Here is a 20,778-nt window from a genome sequence, read left to right as displayed (position 1 = left end):
AAACCCTAAGTTCACAAGGTGTTTACATGTTTTTCTTTTAGAAACCGTGGGGTACAACAGAATGTAAGAGTCCCTAGCCTGAAAGACTATTACCTAGTAGAGGCAAAATATATCATGACTGTAAAGAGATACAAATAGACACTTTTTCCATACAGTTTATAAGCACATATACTTCCTTCTGTCCTTTGCTTGACCAAGACTTTGGTTTGGTGCCATGACTTCCAGGAAACCTTCTCTGATGTTCCACACTTGGGTTATGTGCTCTCCCTTTGCTTCCAAAACAGCCTGTCTCAGAGTATTGATCACCTGTATTCTTCTTGTCTGTTTCCCCTAGGCATCTTGGGAGCCATGGCTTTCATCTGTGAACTTCAAGTGCCTAGATCTAGAATTCAGACTGTGGTCGCCACATATATAAGGTGTTTATAAAATATTTGAGTGAATGTGTGATCAAGGTCTACTGCATGCAGCATTGTTTATTAAAGAACAGAACAAGTCCCATTTATGGCCTTCAAATAATAAATGCAAAAACAGAAAGTGCTTGAAAGGAGCCAGTAGAATGAGAAGGATATAGATGATTGAGGAGGACATTAGGATATGAAGGAATGTGTGGGAGGTCATTGGCTTGGCTTAGAGTGTAGGGATCAAGCTTGCCTGCTGCTGCTGCTAAGTTGTGTCAGTCGTGTCCGACCGTGCGACCCCATAGACTGCAGCCCACCAGGCTCCCCAGTGCCTGGGATTCTCCAGGCAAGAACACTGGAGTGGGTTGCCATTTCCTTCTCCAATGCATGAAAGTGAAAAGTGAAAGTGAAGTCGCTCAGTCGTGTCCGATTCTTAGCAACCCCATGGATTGCAGCCTACCAGGCTCCTCCGTCCATGGGATTTTCCAGGCAAAAGTACTGGAGTGGGGAGCCATTCCTTTATCCGAGTCAAGGTTGTCTAGAATAAAAGATTATAAAAGAGAGTGATGCTGGATTAAAGAGGCTCTTGAAAGGCTAAAAGAGTTTATTATTGATGTGGGAGTCAACATGGACTCAATGTTCTTTGTAGAAGCTGGAGCAAGGGGAAGTTATGAATTAATACAGTTGATAGAGATTAGAGTCAAGAGTGGAGAAAGACCAAGCAGTGTGGAAATTGTGCTTTGGTGAAAAACTATGTACTGTCTATTGAGATTTGAGAAGATTCCTGTGGATTATCTGATTAAGATTCTGCAAAGTTTTTTCACAGCTCTGTGAATTGTTATGCATTGCAATATGCGCCTTGTCGGTAGATATGGAGATTATGTCTTGTCTAGTAGAAGTTGCGGGGGCGGGGGGGGGGGGTGTTGGGGGAGGGGTGGTGTGGAAACCAGTCTTGTCTCCATTTGCACATTCATTTCAATATTCCTGATCTGTAAATGTGTCTGTCCTCAGAATTTTCGCTTGAACCAGTTATACCAATTGTTTCCTCCATAAATTAAAATCTTTAACATGTATTCATTTTTTATATCTGTATAAGTCATTTTTTATATCTGTATAAGTCACGATTTTAACTATTTTTGAAAATTATCTTTTAACAGCAGGTAAATTGGCCAGAGTCATGAATTTTTGATGGAACTTGCCAGAAGCCATTTGGAAATGGATCACAGAATCAGCTAGATACAGCTTGTGAAAGTGGCAGAATATACACCACTAGCCTGTTTGGGGCCCTCACACTTCCCACTTGCTTAGGAAGAAAGAGGCTGTGAAAGTGATGGGGAGTTTAATTATAAATGCTGACTCTCAAGTAACAATGGGACACGGGAGAAGAAAGTAGATGAAAGAAAGTCCAGTGGGATCTTGAGATGACAATTCAGACTCCCACAGCAGGAGTCTGGAGGTTTCCCTAAAGAAGCCATTACAGAGGGAAACAAGCAGAGAGAAAGGACAGAGCCTGTGGAAGACACTATACGTCAGGAGGTGCAAGAACCCTGCTGCTGCTAAGTCGCTTCAGTCGTGTCCGACTCTGCGACCCCATAGACGGCAGCCTATCAGGCTGCACCATCCCTGGGATTCTCCAGGCAAGAACACTGGAGTGAGTTGCCATTTCCCTCTCCAATGCATGAAAGTGAAAAGTGAAAGTGAAGTCTCTCAGTCATGTCGCGGACTCTTATCGACTCCATGGACTGCTGCCCACCAGGCTCCTCCGTCCATGGGATTTTCCAGGCAAGAGTACTGGAGTGGGCTGCCATTGAACCCTAGACAGAGGAATACATAGGAAGTGTTTAGGGAGAGGCAAGAAGAGATTCACCATCTCAACATTCATGAGGAACAGTCATTCAGCACCTCCCTTCCAGAGTGGAGTCTGAAGTACTGAAAGCAGGAAACATGTCCGAGGACCATTGTTACACATGCTTCAGCAAAACAAAGGAGCACATGCTGAGCCTGAGACAGAAAAATATTTCCACATATGGTAATAAGTTCAGCACACCCATGTGGAATCTTTGTCTCTCTAGGGAAGTGTTGTAAGAGCATGGCTCATTCTTACCTGGTGAAGCTTGGAAAAACTGCATATCTGAGATTGCGTTTTCCAACATATAGTGCAGAGTTTTCATCCTCGGGGTCATCTGCTGCTGAAATGTAAGCTATCACCTCTCCCTTCCAGTTAAGAGGAAGGGTAAAGACAAAGGGCAAACCACCCACTTCCAGCTGAGTCATTCCTTTTAAAGAATGCTTGGGAAGCTCCACTCAACAACTTTTGCTTAATTCCAGTGGCCGTGCCTATCTATAAGAAGGGCTGCTACCTAGGATAAGATCCGAGTTCTAAAACTAACAAAGAAAGGGAGCCTGGACATTGTTTACATAACATCTGCCCACATAGTAATTGCTATCCCTCAGATCCCAGTTCAGACTTGCATTTCTCGAGAAGACTTTTTTTTGCAATGAGGCGTATAAGATCTTAGTTCCCTGACCAGGAATGGAATCCATGCCCCCTGCAGTGGAAGCATGGAGTCCTAACCACTGGACCATTAGCCAAGTCCCAAAAGATAGTCTTTCTTGATGCCTCTACTTAGATCAGGTTCCCTTGGTCTATGCTCTTTAACACTGTAGAGAAGATAAATTTTTTCCTCTATTTTTTTAGGATCTATGTTCTGTTGTTCGGTCACTAAGTCATGTCCAACTCTTCGGGACCCAATGGACTGTGGCACGCCAGTCTCCATGGGTTTCTTCAGGCAAGAATATTGGAGTGGGTTGCCATTTCCTTGTTTAGAGGATCTTCCTAGACCAGGGATTGAACCCACATACTCTGCAAGGCAGGCGGATTCTTTACCACTACACCACAAGGGAAGCCCTTAGGGTCTCTGGCTAGACCTAAAACAAGCTGACATGACTAACAGGAGGAAAGCATACAAATTTTATTTTGTCATTATTTACATGTGATGGAGCCTTCACAAGAAAAATGAAGACCCAAAGAAGTAGTTAGGGCTGAGAGCTTATATGTTTGTTTATGTTGTTGAAATCAATGCAACTGCATTGTGTATTATATGTGTTGAGTAAATTCATTGTCATGTACAAATCTAAGTTAAGTGCCCTAAAATCATATATGTGAAACTTATGTTTTAATAATCCTATAAGACACATTTAAGTTGGAAGGAATCTCTCAGGGAAAGGTCACTGACAAAGTTATTTTCTGAATAAGATGATAATAGCTACTACATATTAAGAATCTTTTATGAGCAGAGAGGCTGAATCTATGCTTAATATAGATTTTTTAACACTGATCTTATTTCCCATCTCCTTGTCTTTTTGTTCTATGAATTTCTTCTCTCAAATATTTTAATATTTGGTTTTAAATATTCAAGAGCTCTATCGTTTCTCACTCTTGCAGTATTTACTAATATTTTCTTTAAACATTAACTACACTTTATCTGAGGGCTTCCCTGATAGCTCAGTTGGTAAAGAATCTGCCTACAATGCAGTAGACCCTGGTTCAATTCCTGAGTTAGGAAAATCCCCTGGAGAAGGGATAGACTACTCACTCCAGTATTCTTCAGCTTCCATGTGGCTCAGCTGGTAAAGAATCTGCCTGCAATGTGGGAGACCTGGGTTCAATCATTTGCTTCTGCTCTCTGAATTGTCTCTATTTCCTCTGAGTTCCTATTTCTTCTTTGTTTTGGTCTTTGACTTTAATGTTGGTGCACTTCCTCAAGAGCATGGTGATCTTTGGCTGTCTAATAATATTTGAAACAGAATACTGGATGGCATCACTGACTCGATGGATGTGAGTCTGGGTGAACTCCGGGAGTTGGTGATGGACAGGGAGGCCTGGCGTGCTGTGATTCATGGGGTCGCAAAGAGTCGGACATGACTGAGCGACTGAACTGAACTGAACTGAACTGAAAGTCTAAATGCAACTTCATGAAAAGACCTTGGCAATTTGCAGCCATCACTTTAGGGTGATTAGGTAGCATCTCATTGTGACATCCCCAAATGTCAAAATCTATAAGCTTTTCCTCTTGGATCTTTTCTCCCCAAAAAGGATTCTTCAATTTTTACATGTGATGGAAGCCTTCACAAGAAAAATGAAGACCCAAAGAAGCAGTTAGGGCTGAGAGCTTATATACTTGTTAATGCTGTTGAAATCAATGCAATTGCATTGTCTGTCCTTCAATAGCCTGACTGCTAGTTTTTTGGAAGCAAGTCAGAAGGAGGAATGTCTTGACAAATATAATTCAATTCACAGATTTTGACTGCATTTATTTTTATTTAGGTGCCTCCTTCCCCCAGTTGGACTTGTGACCCCCAAATCTGGAGCATCTCTGACTCAACCCCTTTAAAGAGAAAATCCAGTTTTCTTCTTTTAACTTTTTATCTTGTATTGGGATATAGTCGATTAACAATGTTGTGATAATTTCAGGTAAACAGTGAAGGGACTCAGCCATACATATACATGAATCCATTCTCCCCCAAACCCTGTTCCCATCCAGGCTGGCACATAACATTGAGCAAAGTTCCATGTGCTGTACAATAGGTCCTTGTTGATTATCCATTTTAAATATAGCAGTGTGTATATGTCCATCCCAAACTCCCCAACTATCCCTTCCCCCCAGCAATCATAATGTAGTTCTCAAAGTCTGTGAGTATTTTTCTGTTTTTACAAGTGAGTTCATTTGTATCATTTCCTTTTAGATTCCACATATAAGGGATGTCATAGGATTATTTCTCCTCCTCTGTCTGACTTATTTCACTCAATATAACACTCTCTAGGTCTATCCATGTTGCTACAAATGGCATTATTTCATTCTTTTTAATGGTTGAGTAATATTCCATTGTATATATTTACCACCACATCTTCTTTAGCCATTCCTCTGTCCATGGAGATTTAGGTTGCTTCATGTCTTGGCTGCTGTAAACAGTGCTGCGATGAACATTAGTGTGCACATATCCTTTCGGATCATGTTTTTCTCTGGATATATGCCCAGCAGTGGGGAAAATCCAGTTTTCTGCTCAGTTGGAGAATATGCATTTATGTGGAGGAGGATGAATATAATATGTGAAGATCTACTGAGATGTTATTTAAGACTTCAGATTATAGTCTCTTCATTTCTGTGTAATGTGGTCTTATGGTTGCTCTGTCAATTAAGAATTAAGAGGATGGTTCTCGATGTAACTGTATCACAGACTGAATAATTTATTACTCCTCAGTCCACATATACAATCCTGAGAAAAATCCAGTGCTTATGAGACAGGTAAAGGAAAAGAGACCGAGAAGGAGTAGCCTGAGAGGAAGGAGATAAAGATACTGATTAGATGATGAGAGTGGTCAGCAGGTCAAATGCTGCTAAAAGGTCACTCAGTAAGAATAAGGACTGAGAAGAGCCCAGTGGATCATGCAAAGTGGAGGTGATATTTACCCTGGCCAGAGCAGTTTCACAATTCTTCCATCCTCAGCAGTTCCTGTGAAAGTGTAGGTTAGATCATAGCAGACTGTTCAAAACTCACCAAGGTCTTCACAATCTCTTACCTTACAGACGACAGTGTTGGACAAGCGGTTGGTCTCTCCACTTACAGCCAGTTTTCTCCTGGGCCTCATCTCCTTCAACTTTCTCTACTCTATCAGACTCGCCTCCTTGCTCTTTCTTGATAAATCCAGGATCGCTCTTGCTGTTCAGGATAGCCTTTGCATTAGTTGTTTGCTTTTCCAGAAATGATGCTCCCAGACTTCTTCCAAACTCACTCCCTTGCTTCCTTCAGGTCTTTGCTCAAATGTTGCCTTTTTTGAGGCCTTACTCAACACTCTATTTAAATTACATTTATTTCCACTCAAGCACTATCCCTCTTCCCAACTTTGTTTTTCTTCTAACATTTATCACGATTGAACGTACGGTTTTACTCACTTTATTTAGTGTCTGTCTCCCCCACCTTCCCTCAAACATAAGCTAGATGAGGGAAGAGATTTTGTTCATTCACATGTCCCAAGAACTTAGAACAGTACATACAACATAATACACACTTAAATATTTGATGAATAAATTAGTGAATCGAGTAATGGTGCAAAAAAAGGTAGATATGGAGAATATAAGTTAAAGAAAATATCTTCAATAAATCTGGCTGTAAAGAAGTGGAGAAAGATATTGTTGAACTTGAAGGGGAACATGGGGTTTAGGGAAGCTCATATGTTTTTTATTTGTTTACACTGATTTTTTTCTTTTGAAAAAATATTGATTCATGGAAGATTGGAAGGAAAGTACAGAGAGGTTCCATTTACCCCTTCACCCAGTTTCACCAATGGTTTTACTTCTCCAGCTAGGTAACTATAGTACAATATCAAAACAAGGGAGATGACATTGGTATATTGTGCATATAAGTCTATGCTACTTTTATCACATGCATATTTGTGTAACCACTACTGCACTCAGGATACAAAACTATTTCCGAACCACAAAGATTTCCCTCGTGCCACCCTTCCCACATCCCTAGTTCTTAACAAGCACGACTTTGTTCTCCATCTGTGAAATTTTTTCATTTCTAGAACATTATATAAATGAAATCATGTAGTATTAATACTTGACTCTTTAAGATTGTTTTCTCTTGCTTATCCTATTCTATTGAGATTCATCCACAGTTTGCTTACCAATAGTTCATTCCTTTTTGTTACTGAATAGTAAGTACTCCATGGTATGGATGTACCATGGGAGTTTTCAGCCATTCACCTGTTGAAGGATATTTTCATTGTTTCCAGTTTTTGTCTGTTCCAAATAAAACTGCTATGAACTTTCCTGTATGGGTTTTTATGTGAACATAAGTTTCATTTCTCTGGAATAAATCCCCAGGAATATGATTGCTGGGTTATATGACACAGTATATGATACATGAAATTAAAAGATGCTTTCTCTTTGAAAGAAAAGCTATGACAAACCTAGACAGTATGTTAAAAAGCAGAGACATCACTTTGTTAACAAAGGTCCATATAGTCAAAACTATGGTTTTTCTAGCAGTCGTGTATGAGTGTGAGAGTTGGACCATAAAGAAGGCTGAGTGCCAAAGAAATGATGCTTTTGAATTGTTGTGCTGGAGAAGACTCTTGGAAGTCCTGTGGACTGCAAGATCAAACCAGCCAATCCTAAAGGAAATCAACCCTGAATATTCATTGGAAGGACTAATGCTGAAGCTGAAGCTCCAATACTTTGGCCACCTGAAGGGATGAGCCAACTCATTGGAAAAGACCCTGATGCTGGGAAAGATTGAGGACAGGAGGAGAAGGGGGATGAAATAGTTGGATGGCATCATTGACTCAGTGGACATGAGTCTGAGCAAATTCTGGGAGATAGTGAGGGACAGGATGCCTGATGTGCTGTAGTCCATGGAGTCACAAAGAGACACGACTTAGTGATTAACAACAACAATGATACATGTATATTTTGTATTTTAAGAAATGTCAAGCTATTTTCCAGAGAAGCTGTACTGTTTTAAATTCCTCATGGTCTTTTTTTAAAGGGTGGGGCAATGTAAAGTCTGTTTAGGTTTTCTCTGGGAGGAACCAGCCACCAGGAAGGGGAAGGATGCAGAGGACAGAGCCGAGTCCAGAGGAAGCAAGTGAAAATGGAGCAAGGTAAAGAGATGCTCCTTCCACTGGAGGGTGTGACCTAGTTACCTGAAAAAGGCAAGAGGTCGGATGCAGGTGGCTTTATGGGTTTGATGGCTGGAACTTAATGATTTCTCTTCTCTTGGCTAAACAGTGAATGAAGGCTGGGCTGAGAGTGAAGTGCTTTGACATCAAAGGGCTTTGTGGTCACACAAGTTTGGGAAATGCTTACTAATGTGTCACACCCTAGTTATTAGCACATTGAACGTTTAGAAAAATCCTAGGGTAGAAAAGAGACCAGTCACACTCTGTGGCGTGAACAGATGAATTTATGTGGTAAAGGATTAATTTTCTTTCCACATATATTTCTAAACCCTTCTCTCATTTTGTCCACCCCGACCCCCAAAGAACAACTCTCTTCATACCAATTTGGAAAAGTCTGGAATAGAATATAGCTACGATGGGACATTGCATGTATCCCACACAATACACGGAGTTTCACCCTCTCCACTAAAGGGATACATCCAAATTTAAATATTTGTGGGATCAGAATATCATGATCAGAGTTTTAGTAAAGTCTTCTAACATGTAAACAGTATTCCAGTATAATTTAGCTTATGCACTAATTATGCCAAACTGATATTTTAAAATGAGTTAACATTCTTAGATGAGCACTTGATTTATTATAAAAGTAAAACTGTGAAACAATGGAGACAGTATAGTCTTTTTAATAAACAAAGTCTTGATTTTAATAAACTGGATATCTGTATGGGAAAAAGTTTTGACATATACCTTATGTCAAACACAAAAATCTTTTCTAAGTAAATTTGAAAGGTTAAACAATAGAACTTGTAGGAGATAACATAGGAGACTATTTCATGAATTTGATGGTAGGCAAAGATTATTCTTAGAGTACAAAGAGCTCTAACAATAAAGGAAATGGTTGATGAATTCAATTACAGTAAAATTAAGAAATCCTGTTCAACAAAAGAACATTGAGAGAATGAAAAGGGAAACCATAGCATAGGAAAAGGCTGGTTCCAAACAGGAAAAGGAGTACATCAAGGCTGTATATTGTCACCCTGCTTATTTAACTTCTATGCAGAGTACATCATGAGAAACGCTGGGCTGTAAGAAGCACAAGCTGGAATCAAGATTGCTGGGAGAAATATCAATAACCTCAGATATGCAGATGATACCACCCTTATGGCAGAAAGTGAAGAGGAACTAAAAAGCCTCTTGATGAAAATGAAAGAGGAGAGTGAAAAAGTTGGCTTAAAGCTCAACATTCAGAAAACGAAGATCATGGCATCTGGTCCCATCACTTCATGGGAAATAGATGGGGAAACAGTGGAAACAGTGTCAGACTTTATTTTGGGGGGCTCCAAAATCACTGCAGATGGTGACTGCAGCCATGAAATTAAAAGACGCTTACTCCTTGGAAGAAAAGTTATGACCAACCTAGATAGCAAATTGAAAAGCAGAGACATTACTTTGCCAACAAAGGTCCGTCTAGTCAAGGCTATGGTTTTTCCAGTGGTCATGTGTGGATGTGAGAATTGGACTGTGAAGAAAGCTGAGTGTCGAAGAATTGATGCTTTTGAACTGTGGTGTTGGAGAAGACTCTTGAGAGTCCCTTGGACTGCAAGGAGATCCAACCAGTCCATTCTGAAGGAGATCAGCCCTCGGATTTCTTTGGAAGGACTGATTGCTAAAGCTGAAACTCCAGTACTTTGGCCACCTCATGTGAAGAGTTGACTCATTGGAAAAGACTCTGATGCTGGGAGGGATTGGGGGCAGGAGGAGAAGGGGATGACAGAGGATGAGATGGCTGGATGGCATCACTGACTCAATGGATGTGAGTTTGAGTGAACTCCGGGAGTTGGTGATGGACAGGGAGGCCTGGCGTGCTGCAATTCATGGGGTCGCAAAGAACCGGACACGACTGAGCGACTGAACTGAACTGAACTGAACTGATGGATGTAATCAGCAAAGAATTTGTATCTAGATAAATACTGTTTTATAAACCAATTGTAGACAGTGCAAAATGAAAACGACTCTAGAACCAGACTGCCTGTAACTACTTCCTGGTGTGACTTCAGACATGTCATTCAATGCTTTTCTGCCTTCCATTTCCTCACTAAATGGGAGTAAGAGTATACCCATCTACAGTTGTTTTGAGAGTTAAATTAATATAGATAAAGCACTTTGAGAAAAGTTTTGCACATTAAAAGAGCCCAACTGAAGTTAACGATTATCATGTGTCCTCTGTGTTTTCAAATAAAGGTGCAGAGAATTTAGAATTTAATGTGCTTTCATTATTAGAGTGAGTGTCATTGATGTACCTTACATGCTGAGCCATCACATTTCTTATTACACAGCAGCAGTGTATGTGTGCATGTGCACGCAAGTGAGGTGTAATGCCATTGAATGTCACCCAGCCCTTCCACAGTAAGTGGGAGGCATTCTGGCTTAACCACCAAGCACCTGCAATGATCTTGGTTGTGTTCTCCTTCACCTAATAACTGTGACAGCTTTATAACATCCTTAAATAAAATCACAGCATTAATTGCATAATTGTGCAACTCACTGCTTCTACCAGTATTAGGACAGTTTGCTTACAAATTCATACATAATTACTGGAAAATATAAAATCTCTTACATTTCAGGCCTAACCTTTCCATGTTAAGAGTTTACATTTGTATCGATGTTTCTCTGTCTTAAATAAAATGCTTTCTTCAATTTTATCATTTCCAAATGGGTGGTACTGTGAGTCACTGTTCTACTCTCTGGGTGGTAGGGAGTAAATCTCAAGACACCTCCTGCCAGAGAAACATCTTTGTTGGCTCTGATTCACTAGGCAATTTTCTCAAAGTTGTGCCCTAGCTCATCTGGGTTTCATTGGCATCAGAAGCGCTTATAAAGCCAGCACATCTCTGGAACTGTTCTAATTAACCCATCATCACTCCTTGGAGGATGGTCTTGATACTGACCAGGGTTCTTGGCCTTCCTCAATCAATAGAATGCCATGGACAGAGGAGCCTGGCGGGCTATAGTCCATGGGGTCACACAGAGTTACATAAGACTGAGTAACACTTTCACTTAAAGAAATTGACTAGAGGCCAGAAAAGAAATTCAGTCAAGGTTTTATGGGAGGCCCTGCTGCCCCAGGAGGGAGCAAAAAGAAGGAAAAAGGGACATGCTCATTCCCTGGGCGCCATGGTGGGGGCCAGCTTGTTCTTTATATGGGGTGAGAATAGGCATATGTCCAGGAGTTGGGCCAGAGGGATGGCTTAAGTGGTTTGCCACCCCTTAGGTGATGTTGTGTGCAGGGAGCATGTACAGTACCCTGATTTTGCTCCTGGCTCTTCAGAAGTGGTGGTTGGGTATTTTGGTCATTTGTATCTTTCTGTCCATAATTTGCCCCAACTGTTTAGGCACACAATTATTTTAGTCCTTATAGTTTCTTTGTATTTTGTTGCTGGAGGAGAGATTTGTCCAGGTGCAAGCATTGCAGCAAAGGGTCCCAGGCCCCAGTCTGTCCCAGTATGAATATGAAATATTCATTAACAACCAGGCCCACCATTCTCAAAGTGTGATTGTGGTTCATGTTTGGAAAATTCACCTGGGGTACTTGTTAAAAACATAGATTTCCAAGTCCCATCCCAGACCCTCAGAATCAGAGCCTCTGGGAATATCAAAAGTTTACGTTTCTAAAAAAAGCTTTCTAAGTGAGTCTAAAATTTGAGAACTATCAAAATGTATTTCACTGAGTCCCATAGAATCTGGTTCTAAAATTAGAAAATTAACACCCAACAGCTTGAGTAGGATACAGCAAAATACAAGTTATGAAAATGGAGGCTAGTTGAATCCAGGTAAGGATTAAATTCAAGGAAGAGTGTTTTGCCTATGTTCTCCTCTAGGACTTTTATAGTTTCTGGTCTTACGTTTAGATCTTTAATCCATTTTGAGTTTATTCTTGTGTATGGTGTTAGAAAGTGTTCTAGTTTCATTCTTTTACAAGTGGTTGACCAGATTTCCCAGCACCACTTGTTAAAGAGATTGTCTTTAATCCATTGTATATTCTTGCCTCCTTTGTCAAAGATAAGGTGTCCATATGTGCGTGGATTTATCTCTGGGCTTTCTATTTTGTTCCATTGATCTATATTTCTGTCTTTGTGCCAGTACCATACTGTCTTGATAATTGTGGCTTTGTAGTAGACCCTGAAGTCAGGTAGGTTAATTCCTCCAGTTCCATTCTTCTTTCTCAAGATTGCTTTGGCTATTCGAGGTTTTTTGTATTTCCATACAAATTGTGAAATTATTTGTTCTAGCTCTGTGAAGAATACTGTTGGTAGCTCGATAGGGATTGCATTGAATCTATAAATTGCTTTGGGTAGTATACTCATTTTCACTATATTGATTCTTCCAATCCATGAACATGGTATATTTCTCCATCTATTAGTGTCCTCTTTGATTTCTTTCATCAGTGTTTTATAGTTTTCTATGCATAGGTCTTTAGTTTCTTTAGGTAGATATATTCCTAAGTATTTTATTCTTTCCATTGCAATGGTGAATGGAATTGTTTCCTTAATTTCTCTTTCTGTTTTCTCATTATTAGTGTATAGGAATGCAAGGGATTTCTGTGTGTTGATTTTATATCCTGCAACTTTACTATAGTCATTGATTAGTTCTAGTAATTTTCTGGTGGAGGCTTTAGGGTTTTCTATGTAGAGGATCATGTCATCTGCAAATAGTGAGAGTTTTACTTCTTCTTTTCCAATTTGGATTCCTTTTATTTCTTTTTCTGCTCTGATTGCTGTGGCCAAAACTTCCAAAACTATGTTGAATAGTAATGGTGAAAGTGGGCACCCTTGTCTTGTTCCTGACTTTAGAGGAAATGCTTTCAATTTTTCACCATTGAGGATAATGTTTGCTGTGGGTTTGTCATATATAGCTTTTATTATGTTGAGGTATATTCCTTCTATTCCTGCTTTCTGGAGAGTTCTTATCATAAATGGATGTTGAATTTTGTCAAAGGCTTTCTCTGCATCTATTGAGATGATCATATGGCTTTTATTTTTCAATTTGTTAATGTGGTGTATTACATTGATTGATTTGCAGATATTGAAGAATCCTTGCATCCCTGGGATAAAGCCCACTTGGTCATGGTGTATGATCTTTTTAATGTGTTGTTGGATTCTGATTGCTAGAATTTTGTTAAGGATTTTTGCATCTATGTTCATCAGTGATATTGGCCTGTAATTTTCTTTTTTTGTGGGATCTTTGTCAGGTTTTGGTATTAGGGTGATGGTGGCCTCATAGAATGAGTTTGGAAGTTTACCTTCCTCTGCAATTTTCTGGAAGAGTTTGAGCAGGATAGGTGTTAGCTCTTCTCTAAAATTTTGGTAGAATTCAGCTGTGAAGCCATCTGGACGGGGCTTTTGTTTGCTGGAAGATTTTTGATTACAGTTTCAATTTCCGTGCTTGTGATGGGTCTGTTAAGATTTTCTATTTCTTCCTGGTCGAGTTTTGGAAAGTTGTACTTTTCTAAGAGTTTGTCCATTTCCTCCACGTTGTCCATTTTATTGGCATATAATTGTTGATAGTAGTCTCTTATGATCCTTTGTATTTCTGTGTTGTCTGTTGTGATCTCTCCATTTTCGTTTCTAATTTTATTGATTTGATTTTTCTCCCTTTGTTTCTTGATGAGTCTGGCTAATGGTTTGTCAATTTTATTTATCCTTTCAAAGAACCAGCTTTTGGTTTTGTTGATTTTTGCTATGGTCTCTTTTGTTTCTTTTGCATTTATTTCTGCTCTAATTTTTAAGATTTCTTTCCTTCTACTAACCCTGGGGTTCTTCATTTCTTCCTTTTCTAGTTGCTTTAGGTGTAGAGTTAGGTTATTTATTTGACTTTTTTCTTGTTTCTTGACGTGTGCCTGTATTGCTATGAACTTTCCCCTTAGGACTGCTTTTACCGTGTCCCACAGGTTTTGGGTTGTTGTGTTTTCATTTTCATTTGTTTCTATGCAAATTTTGATTTCTTTTTTGATTTCTTCTGTGATTTGTTGGTTATTCAGCAGCGTGTTGTTCAGCCTCCATATGTTGGAATTTTTAATAGTTTTTCTCCTGTAATTGAGATCTAATCTTACTGCATTGTGGTCAGAAAAGATGATTGGAATGATTTCTATTTTTTTGAATTTACCAAGGCTAGATTTATGGCCCAAAACACTCTCTGACATACATCACAGCAGGATCCTGTATGACCCACCTCCCAGAATATTGGAAATAAAAGCAAAAATAAACAAATGGGACCTAATTAACCTTAAAAGCTTCTGCACATCAAAGGAAACTATTAGCAAGGTGAAAAGACAGCCTTCAGAATGGGAGAAAATAATAGCAAATGAAGCAACTGACAAACAACTAATCTCAAAAATATACAAGCAGCTCCTACAGCTCAACTCCAGAAAAATAAATGATCCAATCAAAAAATGGGCCAAAGAACTAAATAGACATTTCTCCAAAGAAGACATACAGATGGCTAACAAACACATGAAAAGATGCTCAACATCACTCATTATCAGAGAAATGCAAATCAAAACCACTATGAGGTACCATTTCACACCAGTCAGAATGGCTGCGATCCAAAAGTCTACAAATAATAAATGCTGGAGAGGGTGTGGAGAAAAGGGAACACTCTTACACTGTTGGTGGGAATGCAAACTAGTACAGCCACTATGGAGAACAGTGTGGAGATTCCTTAAAAAACTGGAAATAGAACTGCCCTATGATCCAGCAATCCCACTGCTGGGCATACACACTGAGGAAACCAGAAGGGAAAGAGACACGTGTACCCCAATGTTCATCGCAGCACTGTTTATAAGAGCCAGGACATGGAAGCAACCTAGATGTCCATCAGCAGATGAATGGATAAGAAAGCAGTGGTACATATACACAATGGAGTATTACTCAGCCATTAAAAAGAATACATTTGAATCAGTTCTAATGAGGTGGATGAAACTGGAGCCTATTATACAGAGTGAAGTAAGCCAGAAGGAAAAACACCAATACAGTATACTAACGCATATATATGGAATTTAGAAAGAGGGTAACAATAACCCTGTGTACGAGACAGCAGTATAGAACAGTCTTATGGACTCTGTGGGAGAGGGAGAGGGTGGGAAGATTTGGGAGAATGGCATTGAAACATGTAAAATATCATGTATGAAACGAGATGCCAGTCCAGGTTCGATGCACGATACTGGATGCTTGGGGCTGGTGCACTGGGACAACCCAGAGGGATGGTATGGGGAGGGAGGAGGGTTCAGGATGGGGAACACATGTATACCTGTGGCGGATTCATTTTGATATTTGGCAAAACTAATACAATTACGTAAAGTTTAAAAATAAAGTAAAATTTAAAAATAAATAAATAAATAAATAAATTCAAGGAAGAAAGGATGTGTGAAGAGGGTGGAGGAATGCCCAGAACACTGTGAGTCCTGCACTTGTAGTCATGATTTTCTTGGAGCTGAGTGAGTATTTTACCTTTTTCTCTGAGAAGTGAGTTACTAAAAAAAAAAAAAAAAGATTTATTTAATCGTTATCAATTCAAACAAAGAATAAAAATATAACTGTTTCTATAACTCAAGCACTATTTAAGATCTGAGTACTCTTATATTTTGGCAATGTTTGATAAATCTATAGATTCAGATATCTCTGTGCTTACATCTGAAGCCCCAGGCTGAAGGTCCTTCTAAACTTATTAGTTAACAAGTCTGTCTTGGTCGTGGGCTTCCCTGATACCTCAGTTAGTAAAGAATCTGCCTGCAATGAGGGAGACCTGGATTCGATCCTGGGTTGGGAAGATACCCTGGAGAAGGGAAAGGCTACCCACTCCAGTATTCTGTCCTGGAGAATTCCATGGACTGTATAGTCCATGGGGTTGCAAAGAGTCGGACACGACTGAAAGACTCACTTCACTTCACCTTGGTAATGCTTTTTTCCGTTCACCACTCACTCGTCTAACTATGGGTTAGGGGCTCTAGAAGACCTAACTTCAAATACATAGAATTACTGGGGCTGGGAACGTAAACTTAAAATGCAGTATGTGATTCAATGGTTCTTGGGTGAGACCCCAAATTCTGCATTTCTAACATGTTCTTAGTGATGCTGATGATGCTGGTCCATGGATAACATTGATAACAGCATTGCTTGTTTAAGAAGCCCTGATTTCTTTTTGGCCTCCAGAAAGACTTTTCTAGACTCTCTGGTCCCTGGATATATCTGACCTGTGCTACTGGTAGAGGCAGGTGAAGACTCCATACTGGCAACGCAGTATTGGACTTTGTTCTCAGAAGTTCCTGACGTGAATGCTGTGTCGCCTGCTTGTGAATGATAAAGATCCTCTCCCTTTCATACTTAATCCAGGTCTCAACTATGAATCTCTCCAACCAGATAGTTCTTTCTCTGGGAGAATAAATTTGGAATTCTGGCCTGTCTGCCCCCATACATCTCCTGAACTGTTGATAACAACCATAACTACCTTTAAACATCTTTTAAATCTTCAATGGCTCAGTGGTGTCTGAATCCCACAGTAGTTGCTTTTCTTTGTTTTCCATTTTTTAAAACAATTATAATTGACAGACAATATCATAGTGGCCCTTCTCTTTCCTCAGTGAGTCTGGCTAAAGATTTGTCAGTTTTGTCAGTCTTTTCAAAGAGCCAATTCTTTGATTCATTGCTCTTTAAAAAAAAATGTTTTTAAAGTTTCAATTTTATCTCCTTGGAGAATAATCTTCCTTTGTAATATAAGTGACAGGCCTGAGAAATGCTGTGAGGTGCATTTTTTTGTTTGTTTTTATTGTGAGGGTCTTTAGTGAATAAGAACTCTCATTTCTTTGTTCAACAGCCTGTTCATCTTTATATACTTCCAGAGACAAATTGTTCCCAGTAGTTAAGTAGTTTCAAATAAACTTTTTTCTCTAATAAAATATCACAGACCTAAGTGTATTATTAAAGTTGTCAATGTGTCAACTGTATACCATTCACAATTTTTCCAATTGCAAAATGATTTTTTTGAAAAGCAGTTTAATTCCAATTTGGTTTCCGCAATTTGGATTAAAGTTCTTTACCATTTAGACACTATGTTTTCTGTGGGCTCCACAAGTTGATTCTAAACTATCAGCTAGGAAACTAAGAACAAACGTGCACATGTGTGCACACACACACACACACACATGCACACACACACTCAGGAATCCATCTTCTTCTTCTCTTTTTCCATCAATAAATTTCGATGTGGTGATTTTGACTATCAGCCAGCTTTGGAAACTATTGAGATGGTTTCTTGTCCATCTATATACCTAACTTATCCGTCCGTTAATTATCCTCTTTTCCTTACTCTAAAAAAGATTTAAGGTACTGTCTTAATTAAATATAGTCACTTAGGAAAGTAACCATTTAAGAAAATAAATAAAAAGATCAATAATGTAATAGTTAATCATCTTCTTTCCCATAGTTTTATGTTTTCCAAATTTTCTTTCCATGTATTAGTACAATTATAATTTTTAAAAAGACTGAATTTTTTATGGATTAAAAAATTTAATGGAGTTACTTATGAGGGTTGCCCTACTTATATACTATTTCATACTTAGTGAGTTATCAGTTAACCAAGTATTTTTATTTTTAGGACTGTCTGTTCTCCCAGAGGGCTAGAAAAGAAAACTTTCACACCTATTACTTTATAGATTTCTGGTAAGATGGAAGACCTCTGAAATTCTACCAGTTTCTGTTCTTTGGGGTTCTGCAACAGCCTCTGGAGGAATGATGCATATTATCTTTATAGCCAACAACGTTATATAAAACATAAAAAGGGCTTTCCTTCTTGGATTGGAATTTGAAATTGTAATCTAGCATGTTAGAATCTGTGTTAGAAGAATCATTTAAGGCTCCCTGCCCAATCGGCAGTAACACCCCAAGTATGTTAGTCACTCAGTAGCGTCCAACTCTTTGCGACCCCATGGACTGTAGCCCCCCATGCTCCCCTGTCTATGGAATTCTCCGGGCAAAAATATTAGAGTGGGTTGCCATTTCCTCCTTCAGGGGATCTTCCCAACCCAGGGATCGAACCCAGGTCTCCAGAATTGCAGGCAGATTCTTTACCATCTGAGGCACCCGGGAAGCTCGAGTGAAATTTATTTATTGCAGTGGATTGCTTCCCTCTAATGGTGAAAAATAGTCATACCACTTCATTTTTAGTGTTTAGGTTCTTAGCCTCAAATAGTTTAAAAATTATTTCACACCATTGTTTGCTTTGATTACGATTATTACAATCTATGCTTTTGTGATAATATCACATGATATTGATGCCAAAACCATTAGCTCATGATTTTAACAATCAAAGCAATAACATCTAAGAAGTTATAGCTCATTACTTCTCTGATTTCTTTCTGACTCACTAAACGTTTCAAATGAAACAACTTATTTCTGATTTATAATACTTCTATTATTAAAATCTTGCAGAAATGCATGTAATTGTTACATCAGCCCTTATCACTAGATAGCATTATATATCAGTATGATTAAGTTTTTAGAAACACAAATTGCCATCATGTGGTTATAGCCTTTGGTGATAAACAGAGCAAAACGAAGGATCTGGACAGTTTATCACCAGATCCAGGATTTGATAAATAATTCATGCCTACAAAACACTTTGTCATTTTGAGGCAAATTGCTCTTAGGAAACTCAGTAAACTTTACTAAGTGAACTCAGTAAAGTTTCTAAGTCATCCTTTGATGTTCCTTTAATTTGAACTCAACCACTTTCCGAGGTAGAAGGGAAAGCATTACTATCCCATCTTTTCTTTATTTTTTTTTTCTTTAAAGGTTGAGAAACAAGCTCCAAGAGCACACAAGATATCAGTCTCAGAAATGGGTCAAGAATCATGGTTCCCACTCTGTGAAATGTTTCTGACTCAATATTCAATGTTCAACTGTGCATTTTCCACTCGTGGGCTCTCAGATGTAACTCAGCCTGAATGGCTCCTTCTTCAGGATCTCTGCTACATTTGAGTGCCCTTGTCCCCACTAAAGGGGATGAAAGAGGAGGATGAGATGGTTGGATGGCATCACCAACGTGATGGACATGAGCTTGAGTAGGTTCCAGGAGTTGGTTATGGACAGGGAAGCCTGGCATGCTGCAGTCCATGGGGTTGCAAAGAGTCAGACACGACTGAGCTACTGAACTGAACTATCCCCACAAGTCTCATCATATGAGAAATCTAGCAGGTCTTCTAGCCTCTTCCTTCTCTGTCTCCACTTGTCATCAACAAGTCTTGCTGAGTTTTCTGACCATCGTCCACCTCTTATTACCCCTTTGTATTACTGTCCTAGAGTTGCCATAGCAAAGTTCCACAGACTGCTTGGCTTAGACACCAGAAATCTATTTCTCACAGTTCTAGAGGCTAGATGTCTGAGATCAATGTGTCAGCAAGGTTAGTTTCTTCTCCTTGGCTTGTGGCCCACTATCTTCTTTCTGTTTCTCCACTTGGTCTTCCCTCTGTCTGTTTGTGTCCTAATCTCTTCTTTTAAGGACATCAGGTATATTGGATTAGTGAATGTGTGTGTGCTAAGTAAGTGACTTCAGCCATGTCAGACTGTTTGTGACTCTATGGACTGTAGCCTGCCAGGCTCCTCTGGCCATGGGATTCTCCAGGCAAGAATACTGGAATGCCAGGCCCTCCTCCAGGGGATCTTCCCGACCCAGGGATCAAACCTGTGTCTCCTGCATTGCAGGCACCTGGGAAGCCCAATGAAGATTAGGGGCCACCCTAATGACCTCATTTTAACTTAATTACCTCCTTAAAGACCCATTTCCATATGCAATCACATTCTAAGATCCTGAGGGTCAGGACTTCAACCTAAGAAATTTGGGAGGGGGGCACAATTCAGCCCCTAACAACCCTGTTACTGTTCTGAACTGGCTGAGGGACGCCTCCCTTCAGCCTTACACTGTACAACACATTCCCACCTGGATGCTCTGCTCTAGTTCACCTTCCACAGAGCTCAATCCAATATACAAGTCTGATTGTGTAAGTTCCTTTGTTTCTAATCCTTCACCCGAGCCCCTATTCTTTGACAAGACAAGGGAAGACCTGGCCCTGCCTTTCTCACCTGCCTCTTCTTTCCACTCCTCTTGTCTGGCCCTCAACCTCCACTGATGCTAAAATACTTCATGACTAGGTCATGTTGCTTCATGCCTCAATGCTTTGGCTTATATTTATGCCCTCACCCAAGACCTTTTTCTTCATCTGCCTGCCTCTTGCTCATTCAAAATGTACAGAAAGTGGGAGCCTCCTGGTTCCTGCCGGCTGATAAAGCTCTGGCCCTCCGAGTGACCTGCAGGCATGAGCACATCTTAGTGCTTTATGAGTAACTAAGTAGGGGAAGATCCATATCATTGACTGTGGAGACAGTTTGTTCAGGAAATGATGATTCAGGTCTGACGCCTGGAATTTGCCTCTCCAAACAGCTCTCCTTGACACAGCGGCCCTGGACCAGGTGGCTTGTATTAGCCCCTGGGCAAGTGAAGTTTCTTCATGGTTTTCCACAGACACCCCAAGTTCTTCCCATTTATGGTTGGTTATATATGTATTTCTATTTTATATACATTTTAACTTAGACTCATACCTGTGAAGTTGGTACTCATTTGTGGAGATGTCAATTTATATTACCA

Source organism: Bos javanicus, chromosome 6 (genome assembly GCF_032452875.1).
Source record: "Bos javanicus breed banteng chromosome 6, ARS-OSU_banteng_1.0, whole genome shotgun sequence".
NCBI classification, from domain to species: Eukaryota; Metazoa; Chordata; class Mammalia; order Artiodactyla; family Bovidae; genus Bos; species Bos javanicus.
Note: the sequence above shows the minus strand (reverse complement) of the source record.